At 34.1% G+C, this 19,230-nt stretch overlaps 1 protein-coding gene across 6 annotated transcripts in view; it reads left to right on the forward strand.

The window, feature by feature from the left end:
- The first annotated feature begins 222 nt into the window (after positions 1 to 222).
- Positions 223 to 19,230, forward strand: part of LOC129908237 (serine/threonine-protein kinase SIK2) — a 204,662-nt gene continuing 185,654 nt past the window's right edge. For 4 of the 6 annotated variants that reach the window (XM_055984617.1, XM_055984615.1, XM_055984616.1 and 1 more), the window contains exon 1: positions 4,976 to 7,063. The gene's annotated coding sequence lies outside the window, so the exon portion shown is untranslated. Of the gene's footprint in view, positions 1,938 to 4,975; positions 7,064 to 19,230 lie in introns of those variants that run through there. The other 2 variants (XM_055984614.1, XM_055984613.1) reach the window with 2 other exon arrangements.

A 19,230-nucleotide genomic window follows, 5' to 3' on the forward strand; every position in this document is an offset into this window, starting at 1 on the left:
GAGCTTTCGGCTCGTTATTAAAGAGTTATATATTTAATAAATTTATAATTTAAAATCAAGACGTGTTATTGTTCTTTGAATAGTATCTAAATTTTGTCTTCATTTTTGGGTAGGGAGGAAATTTCTAAAAAAATACATAATTTGTGTTAAAAGCGACTAAAATCCACTCTCCGACAAAACGAGACAGTTCCTCAGGTGGCAATCTAGATTCATTGGTGTTGGCTCTACAACTGGTTCCGGGGAAAGCCAATCATTTCAACATAAAAAAAGGTGTCAGTTACAGCCAGAGATAGGATTTCGTGGAATTTGCCTTTTTTCCTGGACAATCTTACGACACTATACCCTAAACACGTTTGACATTCAACGGACTGTTTAAACCCCTTGTAGCCACATGTGACATTTCTATACAAAAGCTGTACAAACTATATTTTTCTTTCTTTGTTATGTTATTTTTAAATATTGCTTAATCAAAATAGTAGGTACACCATATTTCTAATCAATAGCACCATTAGTTTTTAATTGGCAGTTAATGTTGAAAGTTCGGTTCTTTTTTTAAATAAAAAATTTGTGTAAAAACTACGACATTCAGAAAAATAGTAAGAGTAAGAGTATTCATGCAACGGTGGTAAATATGGTAAACAAACAGGTCCATCCCATATAAAATTTTGACACATTTACCACTTTAACAGGTTTACCAACGTTTCATGAATATCCCTAGTTTTTCTGACCTCATTTCTGAAGAATTACACCGGTCAACAAGGTTTTTGCCACAAGAACCAAAATATACTTTTCTAGTAGTTTTTGGGGTACTGAATCCGAATCTGAAGTCAGAAAAATTTGATTGGCCTTCGTTTTTGAAATATTACCGTTAGAAAATGTCAAAACGTAATTTTGCCTGTTTTCAAGGTTATGTTTTTATGTGGAGTAATTCATTATAAACAAATTTGTAACGGTGCCTATAAGAACTAGTTTTCTTCTTTCAAAAAATGTTTAAATCTTTCCGATATCTCTTTTATTGCCCCAGATATTTAAAATTTAAGTAGCGGTCTTTGAATCAAAAACAACACTGGCCAACCAAATTAAATTTTTTTGCACAAGAATCAAAATATACTTTTCTGAAGGTTTTTGGGTTGCTGAACTCGAATCCACAATCAGAAAAAAAATATCACCGTTATAAAGTGCAACAAAAAGGGTTTTTTTTATAACGGTTATATTTCTAGAACGAAGGCTAATAGAATTTTTCTGATTGCGGATTTGAGCTCAGCAACTCGAAAACCTTCAGAAAAGTATATTTTGGTTCTTGTGGCAAAAATTCTGTGGCCACTGACTTAAACTTTAGATTAAGTTTAGTTTCTCTTTGGCTTATTAAATTAAACTTAAGATATCTCGAGCAATAAAAGAGATATCGGGAAAATTTAAACAGTTTTTGAAAGAAGAACATCGGTTCTTATAATAACCGTTACAAATTTGTTTATAATGAATTACCCCACATAAAAACATAACCTCGAAAACAGCCAAAATTACGTTTTTTAGCATTATATAACGGTAATATTTCAAAAACGGAGGCCAATCAAATTTTTCTGACTTCAGATTCAGATTCAGCACCCCAAAAACTACTAGAAAAGTATATTTTGGTTCTTGTGGCAAAAAAAAAGTTAAATTTTGTTGACCAGTGTTATTTAACCCAGAAAAACGAAAATTTGGATACATTTCAATTTAGATTGAAATGGCCGAAAAACATGTGAGTAGGTAGGTACTAGTTCAACAAATGGAACAACAACGTAAAGAACAAAAGGATTAACAGAAAAATCTTCTCGAACAAATGGAGAAAGAACGTACCGAGCAAAGGAGTGAACAAGAATGTGTTCTAGCAAAAATGAAAAAAATGGAAACACAGCAAAAGAATCTTCTAGATGAACAGAAAACCCTCACCGAAGGTAAGCTTAATACGATCGAGAACAAGTATGTTGCTCTTGATGCTTCCATAAAATTTCAATTTCAATTTATTTCAATAAAATTTAAAGTTAACAAAGACACATGTAGATATAAATCTTTTAGGGTATCTAGAATATGTACAATTTACAATTTTACTATAATAAATTCAGTTTACGTTCAAAAGTTAAAAAAATAAGAATACAAAAAATATTTTTAAGCAAGATGATTATAAAAAAAATAGCTTAATTTAATTAATATATCTCGTATCTCAAATAATTCTCAAAACTCATACCAACCAGGAAACAATGTAAATGGGATACACTATTAGTCTCTGAATGCCATATATAAAACGAACGCAATCATTAAAAGCAACATAAAGTTTACGCTTACATAGGCAATAAAGAATCGGATATACTGAACAATTAAATGTAAAGTATGGCAAAATCAACGATTTAATGAGGTATTTTTTCATATCAGAGGACATTAACTCAGAGGAAGATCTCAAAAATCGCAGACCAAAATAAATTTTCCTAATAGTATCTGAGATTGCACCACAACAGCTTAAATACTATTTATTTTATACACAAGATATTTAACATCTTTTACATACACAATTCTTCCATTGTCAAGAACTACCGGGACAAATTCTTCAAAACTTAACTGGTCCCTAGAACATAGCATAGCGACAGATTTAGCTGGATTAAGGGCCGGTTTGTTCACATTCGATTATCTTTAATCCATGGTTTTTCCAGTTGATAATCGTAGATTTCGTTTGTTCACAAAAATTTTAATCAAGGAATCCATGATTTGAACAGTTAATTTGAGATTTTGTTAATCATCCAATTTTGCTCGATTAGCACCATTAAATCAAGGATTAACTGGAATTCAGTTTGTTCATACTTGATATTCTTAAGGGCCCAACCCATAGAATCCGTTGCGTCCGTTGCGTCGAAGTTTTAAAATAAAATACACACGTTCTTATGGGAAGCGACCCATAAGCGACGGATCGGACGGAGACGGACTTCCCATAAGAACGTGTGTATTTTATCGAGCTGTCAGTCAAAAACTTCGACGCAACGGACTCAACGGATTCTATGGGTTGGGCCCTTTACAAATCCTCCGGTTATTTTCCGTCACTTCTTCAAGCCAATACGTCACTGAATATACATCTTAAAATCAATATGACGTACAGTGTTGGCAGTGTTGGCCAAAACAAAAGAAAATTAAAGAATCAAAAATTTTGATATATGAATATTTATTTTACCTAAATTAATTCAAATTATGTAGTACATTTTTCAGTATAATTAAATTTTTATTTTCTTTTTATTAAATAACAAAAAATAACTAAAAACAAAATTAGAAAGTGTCAAAGCGAATACTTACCCCTATTACAGTTGGCGGTTGTCATAAATCGACACAAAAACAAGTAGCTCTGCAATCAAAATTGAGGGTTAAGTATAGCAATTATCGTTTCATAAGGAAGAAGGGCGGAGAGCGGAGGAAATTGCGAAGTTAAATTTTTAATTTTACACAAATTGGCGCTTCTAGAGAGAGTCGTTTTCTTGTCGTTTTATGACAAACGCCAACCGTAATAAGGGTGATGGCTTTTTTTGTTCGGCTTAAAGCTCGACCTCCATGACTTGCATTTTAATGCGGTGCTCCTCCGCGGAGTCCAAAAGCTTTTGTTGGTATTTCTCTTGGTGATGTTGCAGTTGTTGCTGCTTTAAAATTTGTTGTTTTTTTATCTCGTTTGTCGTCAGGGTCTTTGATTTTTTGATACATTTCTGAAAATATATAGGTACACATTCACAAATAAAATAATATAAAAAGATAAATAAAAAAGAATTAATTTACTTACCTTCCTTACTGCTAGCGCTTTCAAATTCCACAAAATAATCACAAACTTCAAAAAATGAAAAAAAAAACTTAATTCTTGATTAAGTTTCGACAACCAAACTGACAGATAGATTGGAAAATGGAACGGTTTTTGGAAAAACTATGATTTGTTGATTAAGGTGAAAAAAATGTGAACAAACGCTCTATGATTATCAAGGATTCCTAATTCTCAATTAAGGGGAATCCATAATAATCAAATCGACGATTAAACCCACTCTGAACAAACTGGCCCTAAGTTTCATAGAATTGTTGTTCGACCACGTGAGAACATTACTAAGATATTCATTTAACCTTTCTATACCATCCTCCATTAGACCAATTGAACGAAAGATGTTAAGTACAACATCAGCATATAAATAAATTTGGCTATTTTTAATTACGGACGGAAGGTCATTAATGAATAACGAATATAAAAGCGGACCCAATACTGAGCCCTGCGGTATACCCGTGTTGATTATAATAGGATATATAAGTACCCACATCCGTTTTTATCCGTTGAATTCTATTCAATAATAGGATGGCATCCGATGACATTTTTTCGCGCTCCAAATCATCAACACGCTGAGCAAGTAACAATGTGTTTTTATCTCCTGCAGTTGGTGGTTGAGGTGTCATTTCCAGCTGTTGGACTTGTTTTGACAGATCTTCTATTGTTTGGTCGACCATTTCGAAACGTCGTACAAAATCGCTGACAATTTTATCAAGTTTCTCGGTTAACCCACGATTTTCTTTCAATATCAGTTCTCTTAATCCCTTGATTTGTTGTTCAATCTTGAATTCAAATTGTTTGAAACTTTCATCGCTTGACACATTTTTCACAGGTGTAATCGTTTGTTTTTGTGATGCCATGGCCCCTCGTGTAGCATGTTTCTTGTCCACAGGTGGTGACATTTGGGTTTGATAGGATTTCAAGAGAATTGATTTAATTGGACTAAGAAAGTGAAATTGATTGAAACTTTTTCAAAAAATAAATGACCACAACTTGTGACACTTTTGCAGCACTTTTAAAATTTTATTTATTTAAAATTTAAGGAAAAACTCAAAAAATAAATTGCACTATGAAACTTCGTGTGTCTAGTTTGTCATAGTTGCCAACTTTTTTTTTTTGTTTTTTTTTTTTTTTTTTTTTTAGATATAAATTAGATTGAATGATGTTAATGCAAATGGATACTCCTATATTATTCTAACACAAGAAACAAATTTGCTATCCGTAATTACGGAGCCAATAATAACGCATAAAAGAACACAAAAAGTAATGAAAACATTTCACTTCCAAAAGAAAAACACAAATGGAAAAAAAAATTTTTACATTTTATTTCTTTAATAACACTGTGATAGTTTTTTTAACTGTTTTTTTTTTTGCAACAGAAGGGAGACACATCGATTCTAGTTATTTCGAGTATGCTGAATTCAGTGGTGGCAACCGTTTTGAAAACTTGGCTCAGGTTTTCGAGATATTTCGAAAATAAAATCTTAGGTCGGGACTATTAAAATTTCGAATAATTAATTTTTTTAAGCAGTTTTTAGTTTAAAGAAAAGCTATTCCTGTATATAGCTATATGTTTAACACAATTCCAACATAGATTGTTAGGTTTCGGTCGCTTGCAAAGCATTTTTTAAACAAAAACTTCAATTCTTCATGTTTTTTTTTTTATTTTTTTGACTTTCGAAGCCAATATGGATGCAATTTGAGTTTAACATTGATTCGGTATACTTTACGGAGCCAAGAAATGTTCAATACGTAAGGTAAATTTTACTTAAAATCTAAGGCTTTTTACTTTAATTTCCTTACTAGTCATATGGAGTATAAAATACTAGATTCATTTTTCTCCGTGCATCCATTGAAGAGTTTCTGAAGTTCGTTGAGGCCAGATTTCAGACTCTAGAGGCCATTAACCCAAAAGATGGAGGAAGGATGAAGTATCAAAGCCTGGATGTCACCAGCTGCGATACTGGGAAAAAGTCAACCATGGTCATTGCGCCCAAGAGCGATCAGGAACTAATTTGTCATTTCTGCAATTCAAGTAAGCATGGTATATACAATTTCAATAAATTTTTGTCTCTTTCAGGTATAGAACGAGGAAAAGCTGTCCATAACCTGATGTTGTGCAGGAATTGTCTCAAGAAAGGCCATTATTCCCAATCATGTATAGCTCGAAAATGCCAAAAATGCAACATGCTCCACAACACGTTACTTCATCAATATAAAATAAAAATCTCAAGAAAAAAGCAAGGGTCAGTGGGGTGATAAAGTATCTTCAAGCAACACTCCACACCAATTAAACCAGGCAGTAAACCAGGCAGGAAACCAGGGCCCCTGTTCTGTAACTTTATCACTGGCGATAAACGTTTTTCAACGTCTTCAAAATCAATTTTCTTCCATAAATAAAGCAAAATGTCTTTCAAATTCAGATATTATGAATTAATAAATTATGATCTGGAACAAAATTTGTTTTATTTTGATGAGATTTAATGGATTTTAAAGTCATTCAAATATTTTATCGCCAGTGATAAAAGTTACAGAACATGGGCACAGGCAGGAAACTAGATAGTAAACCAGACAGTAAATAACGCAGCAGCAGAAACTCGTGTCCAGAAACCCCGCGTATACTTAGCAACAGCAGTGGTCAATGTGATATCTTCGTATGGTGTACGCATCCCATGCAGAGCTCTTCTTGATTCCGGATCTCAGTTGAACTTTGTGACGACATCGTTCATTCAACAGATGGGTATTAAGAAGTATCGTAAGGATACCCCTATCAGTCCGAGTTTGTGACATCAATTACATTTGAATCCAGAACCTCGGGGTATGAAGCGAACCTCATGGCCCGCTTTAGTGACTACCAGGCTTGCCAAGAAATTGATGTTTCTTTGTGGAAAATTCCCAATCACATCCAACTTGCAGATCCTTCATTCTACAAGGCTAACCAAATTGACAAGCTGTTAGGAGCTGAACTGTTCTTTGACCTGTTTATATCTGGAGAATACAAGATTTCAACAGATCTTCCAACTTTACGTAATACAAAGTTAGGTTGGGTTGTAGCAGGAGGCGTGTCAGCCTGAAATTCAAATTCAAATACTCATTGCCATATTGTAACGAAGCCATCGTTGGACAAACTTGTTCGTTCATTCTGGGAAACAGAAAGCCATGACACTCCTATTGATGCTGAAACCGAGGAAAAACATCAGTGCGAAGAACATTTCAAGAAGAACACCACAATTAATTCCGAAGGTAAATTTGTTGTTACATTACCATTTAAACAGGATCCTATAATATCTTTAGGGGACTCCATGTCATCAGCAAGAAAACGGTTTTTTTCATTAGAAAACAAGCTGAACAAGAAGAACTCAAAACATCCTACAATAGCTTCATGCAAGAATATGAAGCAATAGGTCACATGATACCATTGAAAAATTGTATTATTCCAAAGGGGCACTACGTCATACCTCATCATTGCGTCATGAAACTCGAAAGTTCAACAACAAAACTTCGAGTAGTTTTTGATGCATCTGCTAAAACCACTTCTGGTCTCTCACTCAATGACATGCGCGTAGGAAGGGGGGGTCCTGGGTGGGCCAGGCCCACCCTAGAAAATCAATGGCCCACCTTAGAAAAACCGACAGTTCTACGGAACTTTTAGTCTGGTATTAGCTCCCACTAACATTTTTTTTAATATCGCTTGCTGAGAATTATAGGGCTGTATGAATGTTTAATAATTTAATTAATTTTTTAATTAAATTTAATTTTTTACAAAATTAAGATTTTTGGACGTCAAATATCTTTTAAACGGTTAGATAAACGAAAGTGGTAGGCCTTATTTGTAGAGCGTTCAATTTCCTACAAGAATATGTAAAGAAACCAGCTAAAAAGCCGATTTATAAAAACATGATTTTTTTAGTAGAAGGATAATATAAAAAATGAAAAATTGCGAAGTGAAGGACCTTTCCATTAATACAAAGATTTCATATTTGGTGAGTATATTCTAGAGATGTCTGGCAATCTATCGGAGTATAAAATCTGAATTGCGTTAAATAGTTGACAGCATGTAAAATTTTTGACACTATTGAGGTTACTAAAAAATTTTCAGCTGTTAAAAATTTTATTGGGCTCTGGCACCTGGTTAAATTTGAGTTAAATTTTTTTTGCAGATGCTTTTGTTTTGTTTTTTTTTTTTTTATTAAAAAGGAGTATCATGGCAGAAAAAAGGCAGACAAAATTCTAAACAATAATCCATACAGCTGAAATTTTTTTTCTTAACCTCAATAGTGTCAAAATTTTACACGGTGTTAACTATTTAACGCAATTCACACACGGCCTTAGACCGTGTGTGAATCGGGTTAAATACTAAGCCTAGAATATATTTTTGACACTTTTGAGGTGAAAGGATAATTTCAGTTGTCAAAAATTTATCCTGCTCTAGGAGCCGGTTAAATTTTTATTTTCAGAGAATAAATTTTTTGCAGAATTTTCTGTGTATTTTTTTTAATAACTAATCAAAAACTGAAAATAAAGAAAGAAAATTGAAAAAAGTAGTACAACATTATGAGTGATTATTATTAGGAAAAATTTATATTTTTCAATATATTTCATTTTTTAAATAATTAATTCTTTCGATTTGCAGAAAAATAAATTGCACGACTGGGGTCGCACGTACTTGCTCTTATGCTTAAAGTAACTATAATGTTAAAGCTTTTTATTCAAGAAATTTAAAATTTGATATTTTGAAGAAATTTCATAAGTAGTATAAAAAAATTAAATCTGTTTTTATAATTAATTAAACTCCGTTGTAAATTATCTTAAAAAAAAAAAAACAAATATGCCATTTTCTTTCTTGTATAAAAAGGTATTTTTAGAAAAAAATTTTCGAAAATTGTAGGAGCCGTTTTTTAAAAAAATAATTTTTTATGTATAAAAATTTTTTAACATTTTTCAAAAAAAAAGTTGGTATGCCATTTTGAAGAAATAATTAATTTACACATAAAAACTAAATTTCAAAATTTTTCATTGATTCGTTTTCAAAAAATTGATTTTTCAAAAAAAAATTTTGAAATATTTTTTAAAAATCCAAAAATGAGATTTTTGAAAATTTTTAATATTATCTTTACTTACACACGTTTGTATAAAAATTTTCATTTAAATCGGGTTAATGTTGTACGAGATATTCAGAAACGAAAAAACCGTTCTATGACAGGTACCGTTAATAACGGTACAAAAAATATTTTTTTTATTTAAAAAGTTGGCTCTTATGTGTAGTACTACACACAAAAATTTTAATCAAAATCGTTAGAGCCGTTTTTGAAAAAAATTAACTTTTCTATTTCCATTATATGGTAGGTACCGTTAGTTTTGGTCATAAAAAAAAATTTCAATTTCCCCTCTAGGGAATCACCAAAAACTGCTAACTACCAAGTTTGAAGAAAATCACTTCACTCGTTTAGGCTCCAGCTCCAGATAGAGACAGACAGACAGACAGAATTGCCGGACCCACTTTTTTGGCATTCTCCATCATCGTAATGTCATGGAAAATTGTTATCTCGAGTTCGATTTTTTTTACGAATCCTAAACTTGCCCTATAGTACCTATATCGCAAGTAAAAATATTTATCTACGTTAAAAATGTATCCAAATTCACACAGATAAATTAAGCCAAAGATAATTTTTTATTCACCAGACATTCAAATGCCAAAAATGTATCCTCTGCAAAATATTTAACATACGGCCCTAGAGTCACATAGTCACCCGCATACAACAACTTTTATTTACAATTTTTTATTTTTATATGTACCTACACTTCTGGCTTAAGTTTCAAGAGAACCTTAAACAAAAAAAATAAAGCAAATAAAATTGAAAACTTGGTAGGGTCAGTTTTTAAATCCAATCGCTGTCATAAATTGCGACTGAATTCAACTTTTGTGTCCCTCGAAATAAAAGTGATGTAACTCCATCCAATTGCATTTCCATATAACAAGCTTTTAAAAAATGGAATACCATATTACACTATAAAGTATAAAAAGAAAAACCAGTACCTAACTATCAAAAATATATTGCGTATTTGGAGTTGATTTCTTTTTATATTAAAAGATATTAACAAAATACGATACCATTGAGCAAAAAACACACATTTTTCAAAAAAAATGAGTTACACCAATATTATTTAAAACAACACATTTACCGATCGAATATATTATTACAAATAAACTTTTGGCAAATTTTAAGTTATTAAAAACAACAGAGAGTGGCGAATTATTTGCCAATTAAAGGAGCAAAGTAAATAAAATGCACGACTGTGTCACGTAGTTGCTGTAAACTAACACTTATGTTAGTTTACAGATTTTAAGGGCTTCCTTTATATAAATTTCAAAGAAATTTTGTTGATGTTGGGGAAGAGCGGACATTCAGGGCAAAGTTTTGTTAAATAATTTTTTTTGTTATTAGACTTTTTTGAGAAAAACTAAAAATGCAGTTTTACGCCTGCAAAGTTTAATCAAAATCGTTAGAGCCGTCTTCCAGTTATTTGGTATAACTTGAAGAATTTGTATGGGGGTACACTTTCTAATTAAGGTAGAAAAAGAACAAAAAAAAAAAACAACTTTCAGAATTCTATAAAAATCATCTGTACCAAATTTGAAGAAAATCAGTCCACTGGTTTATGGCTATGGAAATGTGTACAGATGGACGGAAATGTGTACACGGACAGAATTCCTAGTTGGTTTTGATTAACACCTCAAATTTTTTTTCGACACGAAACCAATACTTGCCTTATATAGACCTAGTAAAAAAAAATTGCGCACTCGTGGTTATGGCTTCAGGTCGATGATAACATATGGCCCACCCTAGATAAAATCTCTAGCTACGCCCATGCTCAATGATATGATACTTATGGTCGGGCCAACAGTTCAACCAGATCTATTCTCAATTTTTCTAAAATTCAGAATGCACCGGTATGTATTTACTGCAGACATAACAAAGATGTATCGTCAGGTCTTATTACGATAGGAAGATCAAACTTTCCAACTTATTTATTGGAGACCAAGAACCGATATGCCATTGCAGCTTTATAAATTAAATACCGTCACCTATGGCACAGCCTCTGCTTTCTATTTAGAACCAGATGTCTTGTGAAACTAGCTGATGACAAACAAGAGACATTTTATAGAGCTTCACAAGCCAATGTTTACGTGGATGATTGTTTGGCCGGTGCAGACAACATTGATGACGCTCATGAGTTACTTAATGAGATTATCTGCCTACTCAAATCAGGTAACTTTCAATTAAAAAAGTTTTGTGCCAATAATCCCATGATTTTAAAAGATATACCTGAAGACGATAAAGAGAAATTAGTAACATTCCATCAATCTGAGATAATTAAAACTTTAGGATTAATATGGGATCCTTCACTAGATGTTTTTAAATTCAGTTTTAATGACGAAAAGGTAAATAAAATAAACACACAGATAACAAAACGAACAGTGTTGGCAGATCTTGCAAGACTTTTCGACCCTCTTGGTTTACTCGGACCAATAATCGTAATTGGTAAGCTATTCTTACAAGAGTTGTGGAAATTAAATATGACTTGGGATAATAAGCTTGGAACTGAAAAGGCTCAAAAGTGGATAAACTATATTGCCCAATTTTCACACTTGAACATGTTAAATGTTCCACCATAGTCCTTATTCCCTCCGCCAAAACAATCGAACTTCATGCCTTTTCGGATAGCAGTTTATTTGCATTCGGATCATGTGTGTACTTAAGATCGGTTGATGAAAACAACAAAAGCTTTTGTCAACTTATGTGCTCAAAATCAAGAGTAGTGCCACTGAAGACTGTCAGCATAGCCCGCCTAGAACTACAAGCAGCAGTCCTTATGGTGGTATTAGTGGATAAACTAATTCAAATTCATCCGAAGAAAATTATAAAGATTCAACAACCGTTTTAGCTTGGCTTAAATCACCTTCTTACACCTGGGAGACGTTTGTTGCAAATAGGGTTGCGAATATACAATCACTTTCAGAGTTTCATCAATGGCAATTTATCAAGGGTCAACTCAATCCTGCAGATTTGGTGTCAAGAGGATCAAGATTAGAAGTACTATTCAAGTCACAAATATGGTTTCAAGGTCCAGAATTTCTAAGAAATGGAGAAACAAGTCCCTTCAATGAATACGATTTTCCAGAGGTTATTCCAGAAAGACGCAAAAAGAAATCGGTTTTGTCAGCAGCAATTCAAAATGAGCTTAGCTTGATAGAAAACATCAATTACAGAAATTAATTTTTCACATTACGAAAAATATCTGCATTTTGTTTTAGATTCTATTATAATTGTAGAAGACCAAAATAATTACGAAATACAGGCCAACTAACGGTTAATGAGTTAAAACAAGGAACCCGATGGATTATGGTTTGCACTCAAAGAACCTCATTTCCAGAAGATTATCATGTCTTAGAAGGAAGAAGGTTTGTAAGTAGAAATTCATCTATAGCATCGCTTACTCCCTATTTTGATGAAAAAACTAAATTAATTCGAGTCGGTAGAAGATTGGCTTATGCGAAGATCTCTCTATTTGCTAAGCATCAAATTCTAATTCCACAAAATAATGTAATAACTGAATTGATTTTGACAGATTTACATCGTAAACATATGCACGCTTCACATAGAGCGTTAATAGCCATCTCTAGACAACAATATTGGATATTAGGTGTTGCACATGCAGCTCTACAAGTTATTAGTCGATGCATCATTTGTTTTAGAGCGAAGCCAAGATTCATCAACCAAATGATGGGAAATATGCCTCCAGAAAGGGTGAATGTTGATTTCTGCGGGCCCATTAAAACCCACTACAACGTCAGAGGTAAGAGTACTACAAAATCATATTTGGCTATTTTTGTTTGTTTTTCGACTAAAGCTGTACACATAGAAGTAGTTGGAGACTTATCGTCTCAATCATTCATATTCGCCTTAAAAACATTTATAGGAAGGCGAGGACTTTGTCACACAATATTTTGTGACAACGCAACAAATTTTGTTGGTGCTAAGAGTGAGTTAGCAGAACTAACAAAAGTTTTCAATTCAAGAAGAATACAGTCAAGTATCCAGACTTATTGCCTAGAAGAAGGAATAAAATGGAAAAATATACCACCTCGTTCTCCTCACTTTGGAGGCTTGTGGGAAGCTGCTGTAAAATCTGCAAAGACGCTTCTCGTTCGTCATCTAGGCGAAGTTTCATTGACGTATGAGCAGTTGCTAACTGTGGTCATACAAATAGAAGCAATATTGAACTCTTGACCGCTAGCACCGTTGTCATCTGATCCAATCGATTTCGAAGCTCTTTCACCAGGGCACTTCTTAATCGGAGGTCCTCTTACGGCCATCGCAGAACCAGATGTAACAGACAGCAAAATAGGCAGTCTAAACAAATTTACGCAAATGCAGCACATACAACAGCATTTTTGGAAAAGGTGGTCGGCTGAATATTTACATCTTTTGCAACAAAGAGTTAAATGGAAAACTGAAATGAACAACCTTAAAAATGACACAGTGGTGCTCATTAAAGAAGATAATATTCCTCCTATGCGATGGAAACTTGGCCGAGTGATTGAGGCATTTAAGGGAAGTGATGGTAAAGTACGCGTGGCTAACGTTAAAATGCAAACTGGAACGTACCAACGAGCGATACATAATCTTTGTCCTCTTCCAATAGACGAGCCAGATGATCCTCCTCCAATAAGTGAACCAGATTATCAAGAAAAAAAAAAAACAACATACAAGATGTTTAAGATCAAATAATCCCAAAAAAATGACATTACTGTCAGTCTTGTTTTTGGTACTTTATGTCACTCACAAACACAGGAACAAATAAATATAAACAAACTTGATGATGGCGTTGGTATATACTTTGAAGACGTTGGCAGAATTCGCACAATAAACACGTATTGGAAAATATTTGTCTATTACAATCTGACAACGTACTGGCAAGAGTTTTATGAGCTTAAAACATATTCGTCGCCCTAGTATTGAAGTGCCGTATACGCCATTTTTACATTTTTGGGAAATCGCATTTAAATGTTCGGAAGACAATTGCGAAAGAACTAACAGCTGGTATTTTTTGATATTTTAGTATGATATATAATTAAATTGTGTCTTTTATATACATGTTATTGGACATCTGCAATTCGTTTAGTTTTCAAAATATATAAATTTTTGTCCAAAATGAGTTTGCCGTATACGCCATGAAAATCAGAAGTTTATTTTATTCATATACACGTACGTAAAAAAAAAAAAACATATCGTACGTCAAAACAATTCTCAAAATTTTCTTGCATTGCATGAAAAATTTGACGTAAATGCCAAAATTTCTTGTTTTTGTCAAAACAATAGTGAATATTTCGGCAACGAAAAAAGATAGAAAAAAAAACGGATAGCAGATGTGAAAAGAGCAACTTTGAAAACATACGACTGCATACCTAGTTCAAAAAATGCAATTTGGCGTATACGGCACTCCAATACTATGGTGACGATATGTCAATAAAATGCGAGATCTGTGTACAAAAGAAGTAACTCATCAAATGTACTACATAACAACAATAGACACAATGCGAAGCAGGATCACAGTTATAGATTATGTTAAAACTTTCAAATTTAATATTTAAAAGTAGCGAACCGATGTTGTAGTCAAAATTTACAAAAATTATATTTAGCAAAGGCAATTTCCTTTATTGACTACAAAAAGCAAAAATTTTACAATAAAAACACGAAATTTAAATGTTTAACAAGTAACGTATTTTTTTATTTGTAAAATTTAAAACACCGAATGCATTTCGAACTGACATGCAGCTCATCATCAGCGAAACCTCGATTTACACTAAAACAAAACAACAAGAAAAAACAAAATAACCCAAATATTGGGTATGTGGGTGTATGTAAACAAAAATTCAAATAATTCAATTAAAGTTAATGTTACAATAATTATATTACATTTAAGTTAATGAGAATAAGGGAGATAGAATGTTCCCATTATCACTATTCATTACATTCTTTGCTTTGTGAATTAAGAGAGACTCAAATGCATCAAGCTTTCTTTCATTTCGCACGCTCTTCAGCAACCGTACGCTCTCTTCAAAAGGGCCAATGTGTGTTATCGCACGACGCGAAGACATGAGCAGCCACTGATGATCGACGAACCACCACACCACATTGGCCCTTTTGAAGAGAGCGTACGGTTGCTGAAGAGCGTGCGAAATGAAAGAAAGCCGACACCTGGTCACTTACAGCAGTGGTGGAAATGAGACCTAGATTGATTACCATTTGGTATCTAGTTTCATGAAACCTCGGGTCAAGGATTGTGCCCCTCTAATAATACAGAGCAAAAGTTACGCCTCGAAGTGGAATACAGAAACTGCAAGAAAGAAGCGAAGAAGATATGTGCCCAAATTCAAGCCAAGAATACGACCTATATCGGGAGCTAGATGAAATTTCTACCCCTACTGCCTGGTGCTATTCAAGAGCTACGACAAAAAGTAAATAAAGGCGCAACCATTTTCACAATAGCCACTCAAAGAAGAAGAAATGCTCAGGAGATCTGTTCGCCAAAGTTCATTAACAATGCTCAAGGCCAACTACTTGTGGAAAACGACGAAATCCTCCACAGGTGGCGACAGTATTGTGATGAACTTCTAAATGAACAATTTCCAAGGCTACACTTTCCAATAGCTTCACCTAACTTAAGCGAAGTATCCGATGTCACAGTCGAAGAAGTTAGTGAGGCTGTAAAATACTCCAAAAAGGGAAAAGCTGTTGGGCCAGACGAAATACCCTCAGAGTTTTGGAAAAAGATGAGAGACATCTAGATGGCTCATGGTTCTTGTTTCCAAGCTTATACGAGGTGATCGAATGCCTAATCAATGGAGGGAAAGTTACCTTCTTCCAATATACAAAGGGAAGGGTGATACTCGAAGCTGTGATAATTACCGTTCGATTAAGCTGATGTCACACACCATGAAGATCGTTGAGCGAGTCTTGGGTAGCCGACTGCGAAAAATAATAAGGCTTTCTGATGACCAGTACGAGTTGGTTGCGGGTAAATCAACCACAGATGCAATCCAGAGTTTTGGAATCATTATGGAAAAACATCGAGATTCCTTGGAGGATTTGCATGTGGTATTGGTTGATTTTGAAAAAGCATTCGATCGACAACCACGAGATCTGATTTGGGTGGCCCTCAGACAACGACGAGTTCCGGAAACCTATGTGCGGATAATTATGGATATGTATGATGGAGCAGTTACTAAAGTAAGATGTGCAGCTGGAGTCGCCGAAGAATTCGAAATCACAGTAGGTATACACCAGGGAAGCGTCTTGCGTATTCTGCTCTTTATTACCGTTCTTGATTACCTGCTCGAAGGCAAAGTGACGGACCCAAAAGTGCATCAGTTATTCTTTGCTGACGATGGAGCCATCATAAGTGAAGACCCGAACCCGATATCCCTGCAACGAGCACTTGATGTATGGGTGGATGTTCTAGAAGGTAGTGGGTACCGCATAAGCGCGAAAAAGACAGAATACATATCGTCGCCCTAGTATTGGAGTGCCGTACCTATACGCCAAATTGCATTTTTTGAACTAGGTATGCAGTCGTATGTTTTCGAAGTTGCTCTTTTCAAATCTGCTATCCGTTTTTTTCTATCTTTTTTCGTTGCCGAGATATTCACTATTGTTTTGACAAAAACAAGAAATTTTGGCATTTACGTCAAATTTTTCATGCAATGCAAGAACATTTTGAGAATTGTTTTGACGTACGTTATGTTTTTTTTTGACGTACGTGTATATGAATAAAAGAAACTTCTCATTTTCATGGCGTATACGGCAAACTCATTTTGGACAAAAATTTAAATATTTTGAAAACTAAACGAATTGCAGATGTCAAATAATATGTATATAAAAGACACATTTAAATTATATATTATACTAAAATATCAAAAAATACCAGCGGTTAGTTCTTTCGCAATTATCTTCCGAACATTTAAATGCGATTTCCCAAAAATGTAAAAATGGCGTATACGGCACTTCAATACTAGGGCGACGATATGCTGCCCATTTTCTGATCCACATAGGCCTATTCCTGACATTTATTTGAATGGTGTAGTGCTTCTTAAGTGTGAAAAGTTTAAATATCTGGGGTCTATGATAAATAACGAAGTTACTTGTGATGACGATATCAATCATCGCGTAAGCGTAGGGTGGATGAAGTGGCGGGAAAATTCTGCTACCTTCTGTGATCGAAAAATGCCCCCTAAGCTGAAAGGAAGACTCTACACCGCAGTTGTGCGTCCAGCACTCACATACGGTTCACAATGTTGGACAATGTACAAAAAGTATGAGAGTAAGTTAACGGCAGCTGAGATGAAGATGCTTCGTATGACAGCAGGAGTAACAAAGCTTGATAAAATTAGAAGTACGAAGATCCGAGGAAGCCTTCATGTTAAAAACACCATCTCCCAAAAAATTGACTCAGTTGGTATTGCCATGTTCAAAGGAGAGATCCTGAGAACCCCGTCAAAAAGCAATATCATACAATGTTCCAACACGAAATAAAAAGAAAGGTAGGCCTAAAAACTCCTGGTACAAGCAAATGCAAAAACACCAGCATTCAGTTGGCTTTAGAAATGGAACTATACAAAACCGGGAGGCTTGCGGCCGATTCCTGGGGTCAACCCGGCGAACCCCACGGCGGATCACTTGTGTGAAGCAGATACGTGGGATAGTTATGATCCCCTCGACATCGAGATCATAACAGCGCCGAGAAAAAAAGGAAGAAGAAGAATTTGGTTGCTCATAATAACTTCAAACACCTTAGAAATAAATGGTAAAATCGCAATCGGTCTATATTCAACTTTTTTTCCGGAGGGTTTTGAATCGGAATTATTTTTGCACGCTTCCACTCATAAGGAAAATTATTAGTGGAGATTATAGAGTTAAAAATATATATTATAAATGGAAGAATCTTAGGCAGTAAAATCCTGATGAAATCTGGGTGTACATTATCAAGGCCAATACATTTGGATTTAACCGAGAAGAAACGATCACCACGGTGTAACTTGAAACCACATATAGACACATAATCATCATTTAGATCATAGAGGAAGGAATACCTAGAGAGCCGACTCGTACCCCCCTTGCCTAAAACACCCGCAAATTTAATTTCAGATAATTGGTATACATCTCCCTTATTTTTCTCTTGTTTTCCTATCTGTGAATACGTGTGAAAGGAGTAGAGAAAGGTATACCTAGAGACGCGACTTCGGTTGGTTTTTCTCTTCCACCCTACAAGCTGCAATGAGAGGAAAAACTCCACAGTGCTTATATTTGGTAGTTTTCCCGTGCATTTTAAATGGCACCAACACATTCAACTGTGGAGTTTTGCTCAAAACAATTAAAAACAATTAAAGTGCCCATTAGACGAATTAATTCATAAAAAAATAATATAATAAATTCAAAACATGAACCTTTTTTTTTATTTCTGTACATATTTATTGAGAGGTGGGTGTCTGGAGTGAGCTATTTGAGCTATTAAAGTTCATACACAAACCAAAATCATGTTTAAATTCAGAGCACAAACCAGTTTGTGAGGACATCTACTGGTGAAAGAAAGGTATCAAACGCATTATACCCATTGTATATATATTTCTATAGTACTATCAATCGAAGAAAATACTTTAGCGACATCTTTTGGTAGATCTGCATTTCAATTTCCTGCATAAGGTCAAATATAAAATAAACTAGCCATCCCACCGGTGCACAGTGTGGGATTTTGCGAATTTAGCGGAATTTAATTCAAAAAAATGACTTGTTTTGATGCCAAAACCGGTTTTTCTTAAAGCTAATAGTTTGTAGAAAGTGATAACAAAAGAATTGATAGTTGGGGATCATGTTAACAAAAAAAAAAACAGCTTTGAAGTTGCAGTTGGCGATTTTTATTCTGTTTATTTGGTGGAAGAGATTACTTTGCTCTTAATTTTTACTTGCGATATAGGTACTATAGGGCAAGTTTAGGATTCGTAAAAAAAATCGAACTCGAGATAACAATTTTACATGACATTACGATGAGGGAGAATGCCAAAAAAGTGGGTCCGGCAAATTCTGTCTGTCTGTCTGTCTGTCTGTCCGTCTGTCTGTCCGTCTGTAAGTACCTGGAGCTACAGCCTAAACTACTATAGCTATTTTCTTCAAACTTGGTAGTTAACAGTTTTTGGTGATTCCCTAGAGAAGAATTGAAATTTTTTTTTAGGACCAAAACTAACGGTAACTGTCATGTAACGGAAATACAAAAGTTAATTTTTTTCAAAAACGGCTCTAACGATTTTGATTAAATTTTTTGTGTATAGTAAAGCACATAGAAGCTTTCTT

This window comes from Episyrphus balteatus, chromosome 2, assembly GCF_945859705.1.
Source record: "Episyrphus balteatus chromosome 2, idEpiBalt1.1, whole genome shotgun sequence".
NCBI classification, from domain to species: domain Eukaryota; kingdom Metazoa; phylum Arthropoda; class Insecta; order Diptera; family Syrphidae; genus Episyrphus; species Episyrphus balteatus.